Below are 25,322 nucleotides of genomic sequence, written 5' to 3'. Positions count from 1 at the left end.
AATGGGTTCATTTCAAAAGAAACTTTTTGATTGCCACTGTACTCCAGAGATTAGCGCTCTCATCTTTAGTCACAATGGGTTCATCAGAGTAGCAGAGATTAATCCCTTTTCTATAACAGTGTTTTAGTGCTGGACTGAAAATTCACAAGTATACTCAAATCATGCATTTTCACCAAAACAAGTCAGTAGAAATAGTTTCAAATTAATTATTTATTGTAATTATTTCTGCCCCCAGTGTTTCCCATTCCTGCAAACATGGGGAACCCATGCAATGGGAGACCTTATCAATTGACCTGGGATACTAAATGAGGACACATTTCTCAGAAATTCAGTTTTAATAACTTGTAAATCAATAAAATAGATTCCAAGTTTTCTCTTGACACCAGAAAAAATAATTTAAGAATATAGGCCCATGGTGTGCTTGTAATTTTAAACTAGTTTCTTTCCCAGAGCTAACTCTTAAGAAATAATTACATTCGGTAGCATTTTGTTTTCTTTTTTTGACAAAAGCTGTTGTCAAGGACACTGGCAGCTACTGAAGATCTTATTGTTTACAAACAGCTGGTGGTGCTTAAGTACCTCCATTGCATAAATATGAAACTGTCTTAACACGCTCGTACTGGAAGAGCACAGACATTTCTCAGTCTTTCAGTCCTCTCCTTCCCTACAATCTGTCTGAAGGAGCTGACTTTCAGTGCAAGAATTCACAGTCTAATCAAAATAATTGGGCTTCTGTTGCAGATGGGTAATTCTGCCTAGTAAAGAGTACACAAAGCAAAAGGCATTACTGAATGTAACACACCCCAAAGATCACAATAAGGAAGCAATAATTGTGATAAAATCATTTTTAAAGTACAATTAACCACATAAACTCAAACTTAGAAATGCTCTGGTTTGTGATGACAAAAAGAAGCCCCCAAATCAAATATTACTCCTGTATGTCCCTGTATATCAAGGATTTCTCACCATTATCAAACATAAAAATTTTCTGTTCTTATTTGCCATCCAGGAAATGTAAGTATGTAGGTAACTTAGAAGCATTTATAAAATACAGAAATATGGAAAGTGTCTTGCCACAGTGTATTTCTTTTGAATAAAGCATGACTTCTATAATAAAATAGTATTGTTTAGTCCCTGATAACTTCCTACCTTTATATCATTCTCAATATTTACAAAATCTGGAAAGATGAAGAACAGCTATAAAATACCTCTGCCCCACTAGTGTAATAGATCCAAGGTGGAATTTCCCTCCTAATCAAATCAGAGCACAAATTTTTAATATAATCAACAGCTTTTCTTTTTTCTTCATATTTTTACTACAGATTTGCATTTTGTGAGTCCTTTCCCACTTTATGATTTTTGCCTAAATTTTTAAAATTTATGTATTTATTTTAAAGAAACTAATGCTCTGTTGAAGTAAAAGTTGGTTGGATCTTTTATTCATATAACTAATTGTTAAGCATATGAAGTTATACAATTCTTGTACATCTCTCCTAGAACAGAAATAGTAAGCTACTTCAAAATCTCCATTTCTAATGAGATTCTCACTTTCATGCTGAATACCTTAGGCCTTTTGAGGTTTCACTATAAACTTACAAATTAAAATAACAAACAAATAGTCCACAATGGGACTTATATGTAATTTTGTGTTCATACACACGTTTACATCCTTCTAGCGATGACTATTCAATGAATACATGAATGAACAAACTAGATGAATACAAGTTTCCCAGTGCCGTATGCTATGTGATGTTCTAGACACAGTAAAGAAAGTTTTCACCCAAAGAGTCTCTGAATTTGAATTTTGCTGTTTTCAGTTTTGGAGATAAGTTCTTTGCCATTCTTGTTTAAACATAGCTTTGACTTTCTAAAAGTATACAAAATATTTCAAAAATAAACTACATTTACTCGTAGCTGTTTCATGCTACAAGAATAGCTCTAATTATTTCTTCTCTGGTAGTTAAAAATCCTTTCAACAGCTGGCTGAGAAAAATAAAGTGCGTCTTGATTTCAATTTTTCACCTTGGTATCCATTTAAGGATTACATTTCAAAAGAATGTGCTTATAATGAAGAAAAACCATGCCAGTGTCAAGATTTATTCTTTCAGCTGATAGTTAATTAAATAAAACAAAGTCAACATTCATGTATTTTCATCAGTGAGGAAGAAAAAACAATTAGAAAGCAGCCCCAGAGGAGAAGGCATGATCCTGTATACATCAGTGTCAGCTCTGCAATACTTAGTTGTTTAACGTCTGGTGAACATACACTTCTTCTGAACTTTAGTTCATCTGTAAAGAAAGTCAGGATGGACTGTATCTTCTCAAAAAACCCTACTGGTTTAATACCGTGTATGTTAAGTCAGAAAATTGAAGAGCATAAACCCAATTTGAACACTCTGAAAACGTGTCATATAAAATGAGCCTGAACACCCAATCTACTGCAGATGATTCAATTTACATAATGTGGCAGGGAAACTTCTCCCTAACTCTGCAGGCATGGTCACGCATTGTTTGTTTACACATAGATCAAGGGTTTCCTGCTGCACTTTAAAGAAATGGGAAGAGGCAAGATTGCTGGTTATGAAATTCTGTAAGAACCTTCTATAAACGTTTCCTGATTCAACATGCAGTGTTATACATAGCTAATGTAAAATCTATTTATGAAGTGTATGTTTAGCAATGTCCGGACAGGTAACTTAGGTGTCTGGGCTACAAGAATACATGCCTAACTTAATGTCTTTCTGCTGACTTCTTGATCTCAGAGAAAAGATTTGACTTTCAATGTGTTTTTAAATTGTAGGTCTCTGAGACAGAGACCTCCTTCTCATACTCTGATCTTCCTCCAAGACTTTAGAATGTCAACCTGAAACAAATCATTCTGAGTTTTTAGAGTCAGTTAGCTGTCCACTAAAAATCCCCATGCTCCTTCTGCAGTGTAGAGCTGTGTCTGCAAAATGACTGCTCAGCCCATCTGTATTTCCCAACTCCTCTTCCTGGGGAATTGTATTGTGGCCACATAACTAATTCTGGCCAGTGCACTGTGAATGGAAGTTATACGTTACACCTCTAGGCTGACATCTCCTTGTCCATCCTCTTTTATTCTATTTGCCAGCTGAGAGCAAAGGACTCCAATGTCCCAGGAGATGGCAAAATCACAAGAGAGAAAGAAGCTGGCTTTCTGAATTACCAGGTGGAAGGCAAACTTTACACATCCCAGCGGACTGTCACGTGAGTGAGAAATTAATTACTATTGTGTTAAGCCAAGGACAGGCAGGGTACTGGGTCTTTTTTTTTTTTTTTTAGCATTTAAGACTTCCTTGATTCAAACACTATAGGCAAAGACACTTGAGGATATACTTTTCATATTCATTAAAAAAAAAACAATTGATATTTATTTTCATTTTGTAGATAAGTTATCCTGTAGAGATCTTCCTTATATCTAACATTGAAGAATTTTAAAATACCAGCCCTATGCCTCATATTGATATGTATTTACTCAATATTATACCTATGGTTGTCTGCATTGCTTAATCTGTTATGTTCAGTGGTAAGCCATGACACTATGGACAGAGATAACATGACACCTTGGACAGGAATAAAAGTAAATGAAAAATTCATGCTCCATTCCTGTTAAGGCTACCCTTTAGGCAGCCACTTTTCTCCCTCTTTTCAGCTCAATTACTTCCCTGATTCTTCTGACGGTGGTAGGAGGTATTCCTCGTGGAGTAGCTCTTGCTGAAGCGATCCTGCAGTATCTCTAGAATATTTTCTGGTGAGGTGTGGGTGGGAAAATCAGTATTTATCAAAATGTGTACTTACTTTTTAAACTTATTCTCACATCTCAAAACAAGATACAAGTACTATATGGCCAAGCACTGCAGAAAATGTTTGTCTAAATTCTGGTGTATATATATTTAAGAGACTTCCTCGGGGGCACTTTCCCGGTCATTACAACAGCAAAATCAACAGCAACAAAAATCTCAGCTTTAAAATGATTTCCTTCAGTAACCTCTCCATTGTGATTCCAACCAGCTTAATGATATGAAGTTATGCTTTTCACTCTTTTACAATGCTAGCATTGCACAGATGCTCCTTTCAGGTGGAAAGCACAGCTGTCTATTAACATTAACATTTCCTCCAAAAGCACAAAGATATACACTACGGGAAAGCCTTTTACAAAATTATAAAAGAAGCTTCTTTTTTCCCCCAACTCTAGGATATATGAAGTTTCAACCTTAGCGACTTTAAAACAGTAATAGCTTTATAATTGTTAGGATTTTCTTGTAAACCAAGAAAGGATCAGATGAAATTTCAAGAATATGCATAAACCATTCCCTATAACAATACTTTAAGAATTGATTTGTATATGTGTTCAGTGACTTCAGTTTTCAAGATGTCCAAGTAGAATACTAAATCCAAAAGCATAAATTTAGTTGCAATTCTTGTGAGGATATTGCCAAAGGAAACAATTCTAAATTTAAATGCACTTGTACATACCATTAGATTGAATGGATCAACTTTAACATTTTCTAAGTACTACTGTGTGTAATTACTGTTTTGTGTTAAGCAGCAGAGACCTGAAAATATGCAGCAACATTTAAGTATTGTATTAGAAGAAATACATACAGGAATAATGTTTGATGGGCCACTGGATATACTATATTTACTGACTATCTATCCTGTAAATTCCATTCTCTCTGCACAAAATGTGTTTCCTTCATTTTCTCCTGCCTTATCAATAGTAGGTTTTGTACCAAAGCCTCTGATACTCATCTGTGAATTAACATTGAGAACCAAAGCCTCTGATACTCATCTGTGAATTAACATTGAGAAGGAACCATCTGGTTCCTTCTCAATTGAACATTGGTTCTCAATTGAACATTTGGTTCTCAATTGAGAACATTGAGAACCAAAGCCTCTGATACTCATCTGTGAATTAACATTGAGAAGGAACCATCTGGTTCCTTCTGTGACAGTATTTCAGTTCCCACAATTTAGATCCACTTGCACACTCGACTCCACCTCATATTCTGGGGAGAACCTCATGGCTAGTCTGGGAAATGTAAAGGGAGGTACAGACTTTAAATTGGCTCAGTACTGTCAGCCCAGCTAGACTCATTCTTTATTGCTGTGTGTGAGCAAGCCACGACTTCTTCTACCAGATCTCACCGGACAATCTCGGCTTCTCCCCTTCTGTGTGAGTCCTGTCTTCCATGGTTAGCGACGCGGCCTGACTGGGCCTAGGGTCCTACCCTATAAACTCTAGTTTCTACACATGGGACTTTGCCACATAATACCAAAATTTCTTAAATACTTACCAACTACTGAGGTCTCAAACTTAATCTCCCTGGGAGTTAGGTGGCTGAAGCTCAGCAACCTATTTGAAACATGAGAAAAAGTCAGGAGACTTGCAGAGGGCTGGCCCTGACGTTCCTGTCCAGAGAACCAGCACCTTGACTGCCTATCCCCAAACATCTCGCATGTGAGGATTCACCCTCATGTGTTAAGTGGCCATTCTACTGTGTCTGTTACTAACAGCCAGCTATAGCCAGCTATTAGTAACACATACAGTCCAAGAACATCTTGCTTTCCTCTGAAAACTGACATTTTTTTCCCTTTTGATAATCAGAGCAAAGCTCTTAACCTCTTGCTCTGGCTGCCAGAAATCTTACTGCCAACTTTTGATGGTTTATCATAGCAATTGTGGTGCTCTTTATCATTGTTTCACATGTTCTCTTATAAACTCTTATCTGTTTTTCTCTTCCTATTTCTGTCTCTCTGTAAACTTATTTGAAAAGAGAAAAGACAGGGATTTATTTTTTTTCTTTTTTGCGGTACGCGGGCCTCTCACTGCTGTGGCCTCTCCCGTTGCGGAGCACAGGCTCCGTACGCGAAGGCTCAGCGGCCATGGCTCACGGGCGCAGCCACTCCGCGGCATGTGGGATCTTCCCGGACCGGGGCACGAACCCGTGTCCCCTGCCTCGGCAGGCGGACTCTCAACCACTGCGCCACCAGGGAGGCCCGGGGTTTAATTTTTAATGGATTTATTGGCAGCTCTTCATAAGAATTATATAAAATCCCCTAGATATGTAACTTGATCCTTTTTATGGTTGATCCTCTTATTGTTCTGGATATCAGATGTCATTAGTCATCAAACTAAAGAAACATTTTAAGCATGTATGCTTCACCAGGCTCCAGGCTAATGTCAGGGAGAGGGAAGTAAATGACAGTTATGGACCTACTGCTCATACAGTTTATAGGATCAAGTACAGCTTACAAATAATTTGTTTTACTTTTATCAGTTAGAACAATTAAGTGAATATTTAAACCAAGATCGCACTCAAGTTTACTTTAAATTGATACTATTAAATACTTGAAAAATAAAAATGAAAGTTTTTTTTTTTTTTTCTGAAAACATCAGAAGGTCGAGCTCCCACTTGTATCATGATTTCTTCTATCTTGATTTCAACTTTGGTCTCATGAAGGCTAATGATTTGGTGTTAGCTTGCGTGAACTCACATCTTTATTAATATTCAATGCCATAGTATTCCAAAGATAAAACCTGGAAACTGTACTTAACTGAAAGCATTTTAAGAGAACTATCTGAGCTGGTGATCTACACAGGGACAGCATTCCCCATGCATCTTGTTACTTGAAATGTACCCTGAAGTAGGAAGAATATACATAAAAGGGATGATTTGCTCTCCAGAGTAATGAAATGCTATTGTTTGAAAATACGGCAGTAAATATAAACTGAATGAATGCGCAAATAAAAATGCAGAGTGTTAAAAAAAAAACTGCAGTTAATCCAGAACCCAAATAAACAGATAATGCAAAGAGCCGGAAGTTGGATCTTAACACTGTGTAATGATGATGTTTTCAATACACAGCAGAATACTCAGGTTTCTTTGGAGATACCAAACAAAGATTAAATTGGGCTCATTAAAGAGCTGTAATAGGCATTTCTTATAAAGTTTCAAAAGTCTGTTTTTTGAAAGTTGGTAATTCATGTGATAAATACTTTTCAATAAACCAGAATATCAGTTCTGTAAGCTATCTCTATTTTTAAAGTTTACATTCACTGCAAGAATATTTACCTAAACATATCCTAGAAGAGCCACTGTTTTCTTTTTAATATTAGCCACCTTTTTAACTGTAGTGAACACAGTCATTTCTAAATGGAGGAGGCAAATACCTTGCAGGAACACTTGTCCCCTTCAAGGGGGATTAAGCAAATGTTCCACCACAGCTTCTCAAAAAGCCGCAGGTCATCTGGCCTTTTTGCCACCTCTGCATTTTGCTCAGAAGAAACAGCATCTGCTCAGTTGTTTCTAGATTGCTGAGGAATGTGCTTACACAAGTTTGGAGAAGAACAAAGCTTCTTGTGCGCTCTCTCAATTGGGGGTGAGCTAGCAGCCCTCAATACTTTCATGCTTGAATAGGAAATTGCATATTAACTGATGGCAGGGGAAATGTTCCATTCCTAGAAAAGGACAGAATATGCAAAACATCCTGTTTAGTGTAGTGTGGTGAAAAGAGCATAGGGCCGTGGAGATGACTGACCTTGTTTTTAGGGCCTGCTGTGTTGCAGAAAATTATGTGACCATCCATCAAATAGAATGTCTCACCTACATTACAAAACTAGTAGGAAAATGAGATGTGGTAAAGAGATAAGGAAAGATCTTAAAGATGCAGATTCCTCTCTAAATACTAACTGACCGCAGGGATCCCATGGAACCTCATCCTTCACACAAGGATGGCTTAGAAAACCCACACTTTCCAAATGAGTTTTCCCACCTTCACCCTACCTTCCCCTAGATAAATCCTCAAACTGATTTGCCTTGAAGGTTTAGACACATTCATTGTCTGACCCCTTTATCTCAATGTTGCACAAACTCTCCCTTGTCTTTTCACCTGCCACTAATATATCCCAGATACTATAATGACCCAAGACATGCCCATTTAGTCAGAAAATTGCAGATGCTGACTTCAATTCAGTTCCAGTTATTTCCCAATAATTTAATCATTGTCTTTTGTCAGTATAAGAACTCTTTAGACTATAAGAACCTTCAGCTCCCAATTACCTACTGCCCTTTTGTGCCTAAATAAGTGGTTGTCAACTAGGTTTCCTTTCTTAGTGATGGTTAAAGTTTTTTAAGATACATGGCCTCATTAAGACTGAAAGGCTGGAAGCCATCTATATTTTTCCTAAGTGTCAGTTCATCATTTTTTAAGCAATATCATAATAGATATAATCAAAGATTTGACATGGAGACTTCCTGCCTGAGTTAATACTAATTAGTTTTCATATTTGAATACCGAGGAATGGGGTCCTCAGGGATTATATTTGGCCAAACACAGAAAAACAAACAATTGTTACTAACATCGCTCCTTTAAACATTTTCACTCATTATCTCTTATTTTTCATTTAAACAAATTATATTGACTATATCTCAAAGTCTCAGAGCCTGCCTCAATTAGAAGGGTAGAAAAAATACTGTACAAAGATATCCAGAGTGTAATTGTCACATTGATGACCTCGGAAGAAGCCTACCTTGGGCTTTTCAGGGAACTTAGACCACTGCTTCCTGGGTCAAGGTGTCCTTTTAAAGGCAGACTGAGGCAGAGGAGTTCCTCTATTGCTTTAATTTATTTCTGTCACTGCCTCTCCCATGTGGGAATCATGCTCCGCTCTCCTGACTACTACGATTATATCTTTGAATGCTACGAGGTCTCACTTGAGGAATCAGTATATCCTGGGAGCATTTCTCTACTAGGTACCCTGTTGGGACAGGAGGTAAGAAAAAGAAAAAGGAAAGGAGCTGGTTTACAAGTGGTTCCCTTCACAGGAGATTAAGTTCAGATATAACCTGAAACGTGAAGATTTCAGTTTATTCAAACTGACAGACCTTCCACTGTAGCATTTTTGTATGCTAATAACTGGCCAAATTATCTTTATGAAAAACAAAGGAGTATTTATTTCCACTTAGATAAGTCAAATCCGTTGTGTTTGTGAAATTTCCAGAGAGTTAATCATGCCTAGATTTAGCTACGCTCTTTTAAATAATGTATGCACAATAACATAAAATTAGCAGAAGGTGACAAATTCAGCCAGCAAATTGATGAACTCTACCCAGATGCTACATTTTGCATTGGAAATTACTTTGAAGAAAACTAGGACAGAAATAAGTTTCTTTTCTATGTCTGTGACTCAACTTCTGTTTTGTAAATAAGTTCATTCGTATCGTTTTTTAGATTCCACATATGAGAGATATCATATGATGTTTGTCTTTCTCTGACTTACTTTATCCAGTATGACAATCTCTAGGTCCATCCATGTTGCTGCAAATGACATTATTTTGTTCTTTTTAATGGCTGAGTAATATTCCATTGTATGTATGTACCATATCTTCTTTATCCATTCATCTGTTATTGGACATTTAGGTTGCTTCCATGTCCTGGCTGTTGTAAATAGTGCTGCAGTGCACATTGGGGTGCATGGCTCTTTTTGAATTACGGTTTTATCTGGATATATGCCCAAGACTTGGATTGCAGGATCATATGGTAGCTCTATTTTTAGATTTTTAAGGAACCTCCATACTGTTCTCCATAATAGTTGTACCAATTTACATTCCCAGCAACAGTGTAGGAGGGTTCCCTTTTTCCCACACCCTCTCCAGCATTTATTACTTGTAAACTGTTTGATGATGGCCATTCTGACTAATGTGAGGTAATACCTCATTGTAGTTTTGATTTGCATTTCTCTAATAATTAATGATGTTGAGAATCTTTTCATGTGCTTTTTGCCCATCTGTATGTCTTCTTTGGAGAAACATCCAAAGATTTAGATCTTCTGCGCATTTTTTGATTGGGTTGTTTGTTTTTTTGACATTGAGCTGCATAAGCTGTTTATATATTTTGGAAATTAATCCCTTGTCGGTCGCTTCATTTGCAAATACTTTCTCCCGTTCTGTGGGTTGTCTTTTCGTTTTGTTTATGGTTTCCTTTGCTGTGCAAAAGCTTTTAAGTTTAATTGGGTTCCATTTGTTTGTTTTTATTTTCATTACTCTAGGAGGTGGATCAAAAAAGATCTTGCTGCAATTTATGTCAGAGAGTGTTCTGCCTATGTTTTCCTCTAAGAGTTTTATAGTATCTGGCCTTACATTTAGGTTTTTAATCCATTTTGAGTTTATTTTTGTGTATGGTATTAGGGAGTGTTCTAATTTCCTTCTTTTACATGTAGTTGCCCTGTTTTCCCAGCACCACTTATTGAAGACACTGTCTTTTCTCCATTGTATAGTCTTGCCTCCTTTGTCATAGATTAGGTTGCCATAGGTACTTGGATATATCTCTGGACTTTCTATCCTGTTCCATTGATCTGTATTTATTTCTGTGCCAATACTATGCTGTTTTGATTACTGTAGCTTTATTAGTGTAGTCTGAAGTCAGGGAGCCTGATTCCTCCAGCTCTGTTTTTTTTTCTCAAGATTGCTTTGGCTGAGATACATATTTGAATGTCATTTTAAAACCGGGAATAAACAGATATTATCAAAGGCCTCAATTTAGTTTTGTTTTCCATTAGAAATGGACAATCTCCTTTTTTATATATAACATCTTTATTGCAGTATAACTGCTTTTTTTTTCTTGAATAAATTTATTTATTTTATTTTTGGCTGCATTGGGTCTTCGTTGCTGCGCACGGTGAGGGCGAGCTACTCTTCGTTGTGGTGTGCAGGCTTCTCAGTGCAGTGGCTTTTCTTGTGCGGAGCACAAGCTTTAGGTGCACAGGCTTCACTAGTTGTGGCTCGCGGGCTCTAGGGTGCAGGCTCAGTAGTTGTGGTGCATGGGCTTAGTTGTTCCACGGCATATGGGATCTTCCCAGACCAGGGCTCGAACCCGTGTCCCCTGCACTGGCAGGTGGATTCTTAAACCGCTGCGCCACCAGGGAAGCCTGACAATCTCTCTTTTAAACAAAAAATCAAACTGAGACACTGAAGCTTTATACAATGATAGACTTTAGTATTTTAATTTAGTGTGTGTTTGCTTATTTAATGTGGGAAATTGAAACCTGCTGGTAGGAGAGGTCAGACGAGAAAGTCGATGTCACTGGGAGAGACTGAACAAAAGCTAAAGTAGTGCTACCCCAGCACCAGAGGCTCACAGGAGAAACAAAAGAAGGTAAGGAGAGAGAGAAGGAAAGCAAAGCAAAGTCACTGAAGATGATTCAAATTAAACCTCTAGGTTTCTGATGTATGAGAATTGTTCTAGCTGAAGTACACAGAGAAGGAAGCCAAATGCACTTACTGGTGACCCAGACACAAGGTTGAGTGTATTAAGAAACACATCAGGCAAAGTTGGGGTCTTTTCACTGTAACCTGATTTTTACCTACTGGCTGCGGCAGTTTTGGACAAGTTGCTCAAACTCTCTGAGCCTCAATGGCCTAATTTATAAAAAGGGGTGTATGTGGGTGTAAAATTAGCCATCTGGAGGATGCCAGTAGCATTGTTATTAGGCTTGTGTTAGCAAATGGAAAAAGAGCTAGCCAGTGTTACCGACTCTTATTAATAACATCAGCAGTTAAACTCCTCTCCTCTCTTTTCCCTCTTTGTTGGTGAGAAGCTTCTTCCATTTCCTTTGGTTTCCGTTTGTCAGTTTACACCTCTCATAGGTGTGATGATCTCATGTTGACAGTATTCACTTTCTCTCCATTTTAGCCACCCATACTTAGAACAGTCTTTCTAAAACTGTGGTCATGACTGCTGGCAGCAGAAATCACCCAGATGTGTGCTTTCAGTGGGTATTTATGTGCCCATCCCAAAACGACTGAATCTAAATCTCTGTGGGTGAGACTTAGAAATATGCTTTCATAACAAATCCTCGGATTATTTTAGCTGCAGTTTGGAAACCACGTTTCACTCTCTGACTTGTCCTTTGACCTATCTGACCTAATCCCACCTCATCACTTATCCTTTCTTCACTTTGAATAACTATTCATAATATATATCTTTTTCACCTTTTGCTGGCAATTTCAGCACATAGACTGCTCTTCACCCTTTTGTCAACCATCTTATGAGGAATCCGACTCCTGGCCAGAGTAACTGTGTGATTTTTCAGGCCTGAACAGAGGCAATTACAGAGGCTTTCCTGACAGGCCTCACAGGGGAGAGCTGCCCTCTCCCACCAGGCTCCATGCATAGCCTGTGCACTGCAGGCCCTGGAGGGAGTGGCAGGCCTTCCTGGCTGGCCTCGCTCTTCTGCAGATCTGCATTCCTGGCCCAGTGCCTTCGTTTGAGGGCTGCTTTATTTGGGGCCTTCCACAGAGGCCCGTACTTAGACAACTCTGTGAAAACCTCCTTACAGGGGAAAGTGGGAAAAACTTGAAGACACATCTCTGTATTCTAGCTCAGGGCTCAGGACTGCTAACTCTATCCCCTCTCTCTCCTGGGCCCCCAGGTTAAGAAAACCTCTGGAACCTTTTGTTTGAGGCCCCCTCAGCAATGAGATGATCCTTACTTCTGCACTGATCCACCTGCCCTAAACCAGGGGCCCTCAAACATGGGAAGAAGGGAGCAGGGTGGGAGTTGGAGCTTTCTCCGGGTTAGCCTCTTGTGGACGCTATCACAGTAAATGATTAAAGTCTTGACTGTTACTTTCATTTTTGGCTCATTTTTAATTGGCTGCTCTGACACCTGGCAGCTCATCTCTCTCTCCAGTTCAGCTGAACTCCTGATATCACCATGCTCCAACTCTTTTGCAACTCTTCCCAAATCTGTTATTTAGTATTAGGACATCTGGGGAAAAACAAAACTTTAAAAAAGAATTAATCCTGGTGGAACCTAACTGTTTTCCTTCCCAGGGCCTGCATGGGGCTGCTGACAGCTGCAGGAAAAGCATACCACTGTCCAGACCTTTGAAACTGCAACTTGATCGGCACCACCCTCAACCAGGCCATCAACATGGCCAGCAATCCTGCTACTTCCTCCTTAGTCCTACTATGTCAGCCATCATCACCTGGTTTATATTTTCCACCATATCCAACGTCTAACCTCACTGTTTCCCCTGTGGGTCCCAGAAGATTCTGTGATTCACCAGCTGATAAAGAAAATAGGAACCAAAGGACAAAAACTTCCTGCCACCAATCTTAAAACCCATCTTTCCCACTTTCCCTTGTTTACAGCGAAGTCTCCCTTCTATTTTCAACACACAATATCTTTATCTGTGCTCTACTCATTATTTCCCACCTTCTCAAGGACTTATATTGATATTTCCACCTCTTTCCTGCGTTGACAAACCTTTTGCACTCTGCAGGCTGCTTGACGTTAACCTTTAAACATCCTCAGATTTCTTCCCACTTTAAAAAGAAAAATAAAAAATAAGCAGCCCCACATCTCCCCCTAGCTAGAAGTAATTCTTTCAACTATTTGGAAATTCTAGCCTATAGATAGCTCTACTTTCTTGCTATTTAGTACTTGAAATGTAGCTGGTGCAACTAAGAAAGTGATTTTTTAAATATTATTTAATTTTGATTAATTTCTGTTTCAATTTAAACAGGCATAAGTGGCTAGTGGCTATCATATCAGACAGGCAGACCCAGATAAACACTGGAACTTACATTTCAAAGCTTATCATGACAGCATAACTAGCAATGACAGTAATATCTCAATATAAACAGAAGTTATCTTTTAAGACCTTAGTTATGATATGAAACAGACATAACACAATAATAGTAGGGGACTTTAACACCCCACTTACAACAGTGGGCAGACCATCCAGACAGAATATCAATAAGGAAACACTGGCCTTAAATAATACATTAGACCAAATGGACTTAATTGATTTTTATAGTGCATTCCACCCAAAAGCAGAAGAATACACGTTCTTTTCAAGTTCACATGAACATTCTCCAGGATAGATCACATGGTAGGCCACAAAACAAGCCTCAGTAAATTTAAGAAAATTTAAGTTATATCAAGCATCTTTTCTAACTACAATGCTACGAGAGTAGAAATCAACTACAAGGAAAAAAAACTGCAAAAAACACAAACATGTGGAGGTTAAACCATATGCTACTACACAATCAATGCATCACTGAAGAAATCAAAGAGGAAATCAAAAAATACCTAGAGACAAATGAAAACATAATGATCCAAAACCTATGGGACGCAGCAAAGGCAGTTCTAAGAGGGACGTGTACTGTGATATGAGCTTACCTTAGGAAACAAGAAAAATCTCAAGTAAACTATGTAACCTTACACCTAAAGCAACTAGAGAAAGAATAAACAAAACCCAAAGTCAGTAGAAGTAAAGATCAGAGCAGAGATAAATGAAATAGAGACTAAAAGAAGGCAGTAAAGATCAATGAAACTAAAACCTGGTTCCTTGAAGAGATAAACAAAATTGATAAACCTTTAGCCAGGCTCATCAAGAAAAAAAGAGAGAGGGCCCAACTCAATAAAATCAGAAATGAAAAAGGAGAATTTACAATTGACACCACAGAAACACAAAGGATCATAAGAGACTAATATGAGCAACTCTATGCCAATAAGATGGACAACCTAGAAAAGATGGGCAAATTCTTAGAAAGATACTGTCTCCCAAGACTGAACCAGAAGAAATAGAAAATATGCACAGACCAATTACCAGTACTGAAATTGAATCAGTAATTTAAAAACTCCCAACAAACAAAAGCTGGGACCAGATGGCTTCACAAGTGAAGTCTACCAAGCATTTAGAGAAGAGTTAACGCCTATCCTTCTGAAACTATTCCAGTTTAATTCATTATTATGTCATTGTCTCCCAACCTTCCAACTCTTGTCTCAACAATCTGTACAGAAAATAACTCCAGTATTTGCTCAATGACCCTAAGACTAGCAATGGCTATGTGACATTAACAGTAAGCATGAAATAACTTTTAAAAATCATAATCAGATATCTTACTAGGAAAATGGAATAAGAATTGCATGAGCAAAGCTGATGCTGTGCTACTCATGAACTCGGGAAGAACAGTAATCCTGAGAAGAGCTGCCTGAGATGCACTCAGCAGTGCAACTATTAACAAACTACACATAAGCATTTTCCCACCATCAGACATGGAGGCCGTTTTGTGAGCAGCACTAAGAAGCTCACTGAGAGTTCAGGGGTATTTTTCAGAACTGAGTTCACGCTATATCACAGCATATACTCTATGAGGACCCTTGGGAAAAATTCCCTTCAGTGTAAGAACCAGACGTACTTCTGAAAAATTAGTTTGCTTTTCTTTTATGGACATTAAGTATTGTGTAAATGATCTTGTTTGCCCAGTTTTTTGTAAGAAATCCTGAAGCCAGTTTCTCAATTCACCATCAGCAGACATAGCTGCCTCGCATGTTTTATTTTTGTTATAAAAGCATATTATGGTTTTATCTTATTTTTTAGCAAAAAAGAAAAATTGATTTTTTTCTTGATTTCCCCATTTCCTTGGTTAATTTTTGATGTCATAGCATCTCACTCTGCATAGTCTCTCAACACACAGTTCAATTTAAACATACATATTTGTCTTCTCTTCTCCTAGAGACCCATAGTTCATAATCTATTTACATTAATTAAATATTTCAGATAAATAAAACAAATCAATGATGCAGTTATTTTAACATTCTGTTGCACCAGGAAATATACAAACAGTAAAATAAATGAGTTCAACCCTGATAAAACTCTTATTGTGTTACTGCTAGTGCAAAAGCAAAACAGAAAATGCTACCCACCAGCATTTATGCATAAATATCATCTATTCATTAGGTAATTTATTTCTCCAAATGCTTTGCCTAAATAAGTTAACTGAGCTCAGAAAACCGAATAGTTTGAGAAACAATTCAGGTGTGTCTCTTAGGCATCAAATACCATACAAAACAAAACACGCTTAGGCTAAGCAAACCAAGAGCCAGAGGCAAGCTCTTGTGAATTCATTTCTCTCTGTGCCAAAAGAAGGAGAAGATTTTCTTTTAAGCACTGTGATGAGGGGAAAGGAGGGTAGTAAGACAAGCTTACACGTCCCCAAAGATTGTTCAGCGTCAATGAGAATTATGCCATGCCTAGACAGTAATACTATCTCTATGCCTTCAATGCTTTCAAGTACTACAAAGCTGGAGAAAAATATTTACTAAAATAAAACATGAGAAGTGAAAGACATTTGCTCAGTTGTGTGACAATTAAGTTACTCAACACATTGATGGTGACAATATGTACCTTGAATGTTGCACTTTTCCCACAATATATGGAAAACTTTTAGGGAAGTCAATATTTATATAAATACTCTCTTCTGTGGAGTACCGCAGAGGAAAGATAAGCAGGCATAGCTTTCCATGATCAAATTTTCCTTGTGTCTTCTCTTTTCTTTCTAACAACTGCTGCTACCACCACCACCTTCCTACGAGGGCGATCTTTTTGACTAGATGTATGTAAATTCCATTTTTCCTTGGCTTAGCTAAGGAAGATTTAGCTAAGGAATTCTCTAAAAGATTCTTACTATTAAATTCAAGGAACATAATACAAGATGAAATAAAACAATTACAAAAATAATAAAACAAATAACAACAAACTTCAGAAGTCCAGAAACATAACTGTTGACAAAGAATCTATTTTCATTCCATGATAAATAAAGTTCAAGCAAAAATCAAAAAATGCTCTGGCATACAGAAGTTTACAGGTTGATTTCCCTCCTGAAAATCTCTCCAGGGGTTTCACTCAGTACAGTCAAACTCCTTCATAGGTTTTTCATAAGCTGGCCCCAATACACCTCTCCAGCTTACCTCAACTGTGTCACTTTCCTTGCCTTATCAGCTGTTCCTTCTCTCACGAGAAATCCCGACACCTACTCTCACCAGAAAAAATGTCAAGTCCATAGCACCTTATGTGAGATGCTTTCCTTGAAATTCCATGGCAGAGGTAACAGCTTTTTCATGTCACCACTTTTTGAATATAATTTCCATATTTATTTACCCCTCATTATAATGCATTTTCCTCAGTAGTTGCTTTGAAGATTGTCTGCCCTACCAAACTATAAGCTCATTATCCTACAGATGAATTATCTTTCTATTCTCAGGAATTAACAAACTAGCTGATCCACTGTATCATGTCCTAAGTCTTTACTGAATTAGTAAAATTGAAATGTAGGATGCTTCAAATCCCAATACAATTTTTTTAATCTTACTAATATTTTCCTGCTCATCACAATCATGTACTATTGAGTTTTGTTCCTCTTCCACTTCTTTTTACCAATTTTATAAGGAAAATGTGTATTTCAATGATCATTAAAAGATAGGCACTGAATATAGCATATCATGCTATTTCAGAGTAATTCAGGTTAGGTATTCTTCACCTTGAAAATGACGTTACTTTGATCTTAAAAAGCTAAATAAAAGGCCATAATATCTATAAATTGTATTTATTATAGAAAAGCAAAGGAGCAATATTATCTTATTTTTACTGGACACTACTTTTTAAAAAACCAAAAGGAATAATAATTATGCAAATGCTGATCTCACCTTCATTTTATCTGCACGGACTTCCATCAAAGTCATATAAAACTATAAAAATTTACATTTGGGGCTTCCCTGGTGGCGCAGTGGTTGAGAATCTGCCTGCTAATGCAGGGGACACGGGTTCGAGCCCTGGTCTGGGAAGATCACACATGCCGCGGAGCACCTGGGCCCGTGAGCCACAACTACTGAACCTGTGCTCCGCAACAGGAGAGGCCACGATAGTGAGAGGCCCGCGCACCACAATGAAGAGTGGCCCCCGCTTGCCACAACTAGAGAAAGCCCTCGCACAGAAACGAAGACCCAACACAGCAAAAATAAATTAATTAATTAATAAACTCCTACCCCCCAACATCTTCTTTAAAAAAAAAAAAAATTTACATTTGATAATAGTTAAGATGGAAGACAATGTCATAGAAATAATTTTAAAATGTAATCATTGTATCTCTTCAGGGTTTGGGAAGTGAAGTTATAAAAAAGTATATAAAATATGTTAAAATGAAAATCATTTTAGATGACAACTACTTTTTTCAGATGAAATAATGAAATGAACTAAAAAATATACATTTTGTTCATCTAGAAATCAAGTTTCTCCCCACGTTCTATTTATTCCATTACTTTCTGAACAGCCTTATCTCAATTTCAGGAATATAATTTATATTTTAAAAAATGAAAATGCCATGAGAGAAAGCATTCATAAATTGTATACGAAACAATAAGAAAATATTTGTACAACATTTTCTACTTTGACAGATATGCAATATTTGAATATTGGCTCTATGCTATCTCTCTTTTTAACATAGTCCAAGGATAACACTTTTAAGGTTAGAGCCATAATGCATCAATTTTGATACTGAGAAAATAGCGAAGATCATATTGTAGTTTTATATTTTAAGTCGGTAGATCCCCCCCCCAGTCCAATTCTCCAAAGCTGAGACTCAGCCAAACCCATGTTTAGATTATCCTTCCATTGCTTTAAGATGTAATAATGATAGCCTTGGACAATTTTTAGGCTGGCATTAAATCTTATAGTTGTCCCTAGTTATACCAATAAAGGTGGAGAGGAAGGTAAAACATAAAAAACTGAGCATCTTTAGCAGAGATGATTCTAGAGTTACTGATCAGTGTAAGTCTAATTACTTGCTGTGATACAAAACCACATGCAGTTTTCCATCTACTTGGGACAACTGGATATCAATGACATCATCATGGATGGCTTTACCTTCCCACATAAATACTGTAAAATTTTAGGCATTCCAAAAATATTCAGTAGTTGCACCTTCCTCAATTCACACATTATTGACCTCGTAAACCTTTTTAGACAAGAGAAACTGTTTGTGTGGTCATTAACTATATATTCAGGCTGCACAGTTGAGTTAAGGGATACATTAACTATGAAGTAAACACTTTTGATCTTGCCCTTAAGGTATCACTATAACTTTGCTGTACTAAATACGTAACCAGTTGTTTGCTCCCGCTTTATAATTTTGTCAATTGGCAGTACTGACCAGCATTGTTGCTGCACTTTTTTTCTGATACGTTTTCAGCATAAAACTTTGTTCGGAATGAACATATTTCTACCAAGAAACCTGAAAATGTCTTGATCCACAACTTCCTAAATGTCCAAAATGTGCATTGAAATCTTGATACACAAAGTTTCCCCCTCCATCCCCTAAAGCTTAAAAAATTAAATCACAAGGGGAAAAGATGAGGGATGATCCATTTTTTCATGTCAGGAGTCTCGTATTTATTCTATTTGCATGTTTGTTCATTTATTCAGTAAATATTTATTGAGTTCCTGTTATGTACCAAACACTGGACTGGGATATGGTGCTGAACTAAATGCAAATGCCCCCCCTCCCCCGTCCAGCTGAAGTTGCCATCTGATAGATAGAGGTACTAAATCACTAATTTGTCAAACCAAATATACAATTTAAAATGATGCATATATTCTAAGAAGAAAAATAAATTAACAAAATAAAGAGGTATGGTTTAAATTTAGGGCTCAGGGAAAGCGTCACACATACAGGTAATTCCTACTCTTGTTGAAGGTCTCTATGTATACACATGCTGTGCACACACACATATTTGTGTGTGTGTTTTAAAATGTGTAGAGATCATATAAATATGTATATATATATATAATATTGATGTACACACATAGATACTTTAACATAAGTAGGAGTTAGATGAGCAAAGGTGGAGAGAAGAGGGTGGAAGGAAGATACAGAATATGCAAGAGGCCTCGGGTCAGAAAGAATTGACAGAAGGCAGGTGTGGCTGCAGCACAGAAAGAGCCCACAGGAGGTAAGCCCAGGATGGAGTACAAGGCCAGATTATGCAGAGCCTTATTGGCTGTATTAGTGATTTTAAATTTTATACTAATACAACGGGAAGGTTCTGAAGGATCTTAAAATAGTAGAGCAGCAGGTTTCCTTTCACTGTAATGTATTAAATTATTAGGGTGGGCCTGGGAGGTAATTATGCAGGTGGGGAAACCAAGTATAACATAGTAGAGACAAAACCTGCCGGTAGATGGCCAAGTTTTTTATACAGAAAGAGTGAATAGAAACCAGAACTTTTTGAGGTAAAGACAGGAAATTGTTATGGATTGGTGAGAGGTGAAAGAAAAGTTTCTGGCAAGAGCAAGTGGATGGGTGGATTTTTGAGGAAACACAATGGAGAAGGGAAAGATTTGTAGGGACACCGTGACAAGTTGAGTACATCCCTGTTTATTAATTTGAGATGCCTGTGAGCCGTCTGGTAGAGATGTCGAGGAGGAATTAAATGTCTAAGTCGAAAGTGCAAAAGAGAGGCTTGAGATTTACATGTGGGTTCTTCTGATTATGTTTAAAGTCAGGGAATAGATAAGATTGCCAAAGCTGAGAGTACTGATTGCAAGAGAAGACCCAGCATCAACTATAAAGGAACTAACATATAGAATAAGCGTTCTCATGCAAATCAAAACTACAATGAGATATCATCTCACACCAGTCAGAATGGCCATTATCAAAAAATCTACAAACAATAAATGCAGGAGAGGGTGTGGAGAAAACGGAACCCTCTTGCACTGTTGGTGGGAATGTAAATTGATATAGCCACTATGGAGAACAGTATGGAGGTTCCTTAAAAAACTACAAATAGAACTACCATATGACCCAGAAATCCCACTACTGGGCATATACCCTGAGAAAACCATAATTCAAAAAGAGTCATGTACCAAAATGTTCACTGCAGCTCTATTTCCAATAGCCAGCACATGGAAGCAACCTAAGTATCCATTGAAAGATGAATGGATAAAGAAGATGTGGCACATATATACAATGGAGTATTACTCAGCCATAAAAAGAAACGAAATTGAGTTATTTGTAGTGAGGTGGATGGACCTAGAGTCTGTCATACAGAGTGAAGTAAGTCAGAAAGAGAAAAACAAATACCGAATGCTAACACATATATATGGAATCTAAAAAAAAAAAAAAAGGTCATGAAGAACCTAGGGGCAAGACGGGAATAAAGACAGAGACCTACTAGAGAATGGACTTGAGGATATGGGGAGGGGGAAGGGTAAGCTGCGACAAAGTGAGAGAGTGGCATGGACATATATACACTACCAAACGTAAAATAGATAGCTAGTGGGAAGCAGCCGCATAGCACAGGGAGATCAGCTCTGTGCTTTGTGACCCCTAGAGGGGTGAGATAGGGAAAGTGGGAGGGAGGGAAGAGATATGGGGACATATGTATATGTATAACTGATTCACTTTGTTATAAAGCAGAAACTAACACACCATTGTAAAGCAATTATACTCCAATAAAGATGTTAAAAAAAAAATAAGGGCTCTCAGTTTTTTTGTGTATAAAATTTCCCTGGGTATATGATAAAATACAATCCATTCACAGAAAGTCTGGTCCAGTAGTTTTGGAATGGAACTCAGAAATATGCATTTTAAAAATATTCCTTATAATTCTGAGGTGGTTGTTTCATTTTAACAATTCTGTGGTAGTTGCTGCATTGTTTTCAGCTTGAAAAAAACAGGAGGTTAAAAAAAAAAAAAGGATCCTGCACAGTTCTATGTGGAATCTCTTATTTTCAAAAAATGAAAAACTAGGGCTTCCCTGGTGGCACAGTGGTTGAGAGTCCGCCTGCCGATGCAGGGGACGGGGGTTCGTGCCCCGGTCCGGGAAGATCCCACATGCCGCGGAGCGGCTGGGCCCGTGAGCCATGGCCGCTGAGCCTGCGCGTCCGGAGCCTGTGCTCCGCAGCGGGAGAGGCCGCGGCAGTGAGAGGCCCGCGTACCACCAAAAAAAGAAGAAAAAAAAAAGAAAAACTAAAAGTCAATATGCCTGAAGCATGGAGAAAAGTGACAAAAAAAATAAGGTTGGAGAAACATGCAAGGACCAAATCGTGTTGGGTCTTGTAGGCTATAAAAAGAATTTGGGACTTTATCTTTAGGATCAGGGGTAGGCATAAAAGGCTTCAAACATAATTGATATGAGCAGATATATGTTTTAGAAAAAAATAACTGGTTGTAGAGATTGGTTTTCATGAAGACTGAATGGAGGGTCCAGCTAATAGTTGCAATTGTCTTGGTAATTAGAACTAGGATGGTGATGGTGTAAATGGAAAGAATATATAGGTTTGAGGAAAATGTGGAAAGAAAAATGGCCAGCATTTACTGATGTATATGATATGAAAAGGGGTAAGAGTGAGGGAAATGTCAGGGTCAGCTCAACAAACCCAGTTTTGGCTTATCTACGTGTTTGGAAGATGGAACCCATCATGGTCACAGGAAATGCTGGAGGAAAAACTGGCTTTGGGGATGTCAGGTGGAGGACAGAGGATCATGTGTGTTGTTTCTCATATGATGAGCTTGAATGAGACACCAAAAGAAGGATGTTAAAGGGGCCCTACAGTAGGGATGCATAAACATGTGAATGTGCAGATAGTAACTGAAGCTGTGAGTGTGTATATGACCATCTGTGAAGAAGAAATGGCAAAATAGGAACCACTCTCTGAAAAAGAAAGGGATTCCTATGGTGTCGCCGTCAAGAAGAGCATTGCTTCCCTGATAAATACCTATTATAATAGACTTATTTGTTTAGGAAACAGGAAAGCATTAAAAAGGACAGCCATAGAAATCCTCAATTATAACATGTATATGACAGTGATGTGAATTAATACTAGGAATTTTATCAGAATCATTCAAATCCAGCTACCTTTTTCTCAAGTAACATTAATTGACAAGGGTAAAGTTACAGTTAAAAAACTTTATTATTTTTCATCTATTTTAATGTCTATTTATCTGAAGTGCAAAACTTTATAATCAGGTTTATGTTGACCTCCCCCCAAATTACCATAAAACATTCTAAGTATATACTACATTTTATTACAGTTTGTCAACCCCTTAATGGTGGCTTGTGTGTCAGCGTATCTCCACAACTTGAATATAAATCTATTGTACCAAGAGCCAGATTATTTGGTTCTTTGAATCTTTTTAAACACTTGGCTCAATTCCGATTATATAATTAATATTCAGTAATTTTTATTAGTTTCTAAATAAAAACTATTAGAATTTTTAGTGCACTAAATGGAAAATGATGTGAGCTTCTCTTTTGACTTAATTTTATAAATTTAAGGAACCGACAGCCAAATTATCCCCTACTGTTAAAGAGAGGTATCTCTACTGAAAAAGGGAGAAACATTTTATTGATATAAATACATTTAATTTTTATTAAATTTAATACATGACAGGCACCATGAATAATTACTAAGGACTTATACTCTTTAAGAAAAATGGAAAAGCCTTTCTTTACCTCTAGTTAGGAAAAAAAGAAAGTTAATCTGTCACAGCACACACACAAACGCAACCATACACACTATTTTAGGTTATGTGTTTTCTATTTGGGTTTTAAAAATATTGAGCAAATCACTGTATCTCTCAAGACACCAAGACAATAACCAAATTATGGTGTTTTTCAAGATCCTAGAACAGCTCACTCTTAATTCAATTTATTATTTGGAGCCTGTGAAGAATAAAGTGAAAATGCACAAATCAGAAATGCAGAATTTTCGACCTCATAGGAATTCCAAGAACAAATGGCCGTGGAAGAAAGGAAATAATTTTTTTTTTTTTTGCGGTACACGGGTCTCTCACTGTTGTGGCGTCTCCCATTGCGGAGCACAGGCTCCGGACGCACAGGCTCAGTGGCCATGGCTCATGGGCCCAGCCGCTCTGCGGTATGTGGGATCTTCCCAGACCGGGGCATGAACCCGTGTCCCCTGCATTGGCAGGCGGACTCTCAACCACTGCGCCACCAGGGAAGCCCAGGAAATAATAATTTTTTAAGAAAGAAAGCTGGAAGAAAAAGGGGAAGGTAGATAGGAAAGAAGGATGGAATGAAGGAAGAATTGGAAGAGAAAGGGAAGGAGGGAGGGAAGGAAGAGAGGAGAAAGAGAAGAAGGAAAGAAGGAAGGAAGCTGGACCCCTGTACCCCTCCCATAGTTCTCACCCTTCACAGAGAAGGTCACATCTACCACTGGTGCTGGTGCTTTGTAAACTCCAGCTGAAGAACGCAGTTCACATGTTTCTTTTGGCTCGCTCCTTCCTGATAATTTCACTATCCCTACTCCCTGAACCACTCTCTCCCATTTCAATGCTGGGTATTCAGAAGAGACAAGGAAAACAGAACTTCCAGGAAGCTATAGCTATGTCCGAGTCCCTTACTGCTGACGAAAGGGACAGAACATAGTAACCAGGGGAGAGCTAACCTTTGTAAAGAAAACATGATAGAAAAATCCAGCCCCACAGTGTACGTGAAATGGTCCTTTTTATGTTCCCTCCACATTAGTTCTCTCCTAGAGCTGTAAAGTAGTATCTGGTGGCTCAGACTAGTTGAGAATTTCTAAGCACACCAGCTGCTCCTTAAATTCTTCTAAGAAACCCCTAGGGTAACATTAAGTTTAAAGCTCACAATTCCCTTGTGTGCAGTAGCCAACGGTGCAGAGTTTCATCGTCAGAGCCTGTTTGAACCTGTAGGAAAATCCATTGACGTGTGGAAAGAGCCATATATATTGACTACAAATTGACAGGGCAGTGACCAAAGTTACAGCTTACAGAGATCAAGGGGAAAAAGTCAGGTTTTTTTTTTTCAGAAGGCTGGTGCCAGTAAAAAAAAAAAACTAGGGGCTTCCCTGGTGGCGCAGTGGTTGAGAGTCTGCCTGCCGATGCAGGGGACAGGGGTTCGTGCCCCGGTCCGGGAAGATCCCACGTGCCGCGGAGCGGCTGGGCCCGTGAGCCATGGCCGCTAAGCCTGCGCGTCCGGATCCTGTGCTCCGCAATGGGAGAGGCCACAACAGTGAGAGGCCTGCGTACCGCAAAAAAAAAAAAAAAACAAAACAAAACAAAAAAACAACTAAAGAACATGTGTCTCCACATTCTCTTTTTAAAGATAAGGAAAAGTATCAGCGAGATTAAGTGCCCGAGCTGAGTTGACAAGTTGAGACCGCAACAGTGAAGAGCCTCCTGTGACTCTCAAGTTAATATGCTTTCGACTGTATCACACTTCTCCAAACCTAATAATTTTTTACACATTATCACTGAGGAACTGCAGAAAAGACTATTGTCCTCTATCATCATCATTACTGTGTTAAATACGGGTTGAGAAAAAATATTACAGAAAATATTTGTTAATTGCCTACTAGTTGCTAGATGCTGGGTTAGGCTTTTAGAGGTGGGATGGGTAGGAAGAGCATTAAAATCATCAGGTAACAGCTTATTTGGGAGATGAGAAACTGATAGCTAGAGAATAAA

The sequence above is a fragment of the Delphinus delphis genome, chromosome 6 (genome assembly GCF_949987515.2).
Source record: "Delphinus delphis chromosome 6, mDelDel1.2, whole genome shotgun sequence".
Classification (NCBI taxonomy): domain Eukaryota; kingdom Metazoa; phylum Chordata; class Mammalia; order Artiodactyla; family Delphinidae; genus Delphinus; species Delphinus delphis.
The sequence above is the reverse complement of the archived record's forward strand: the minus strand, read 5'-3'. Positions refer to the sequence as shown.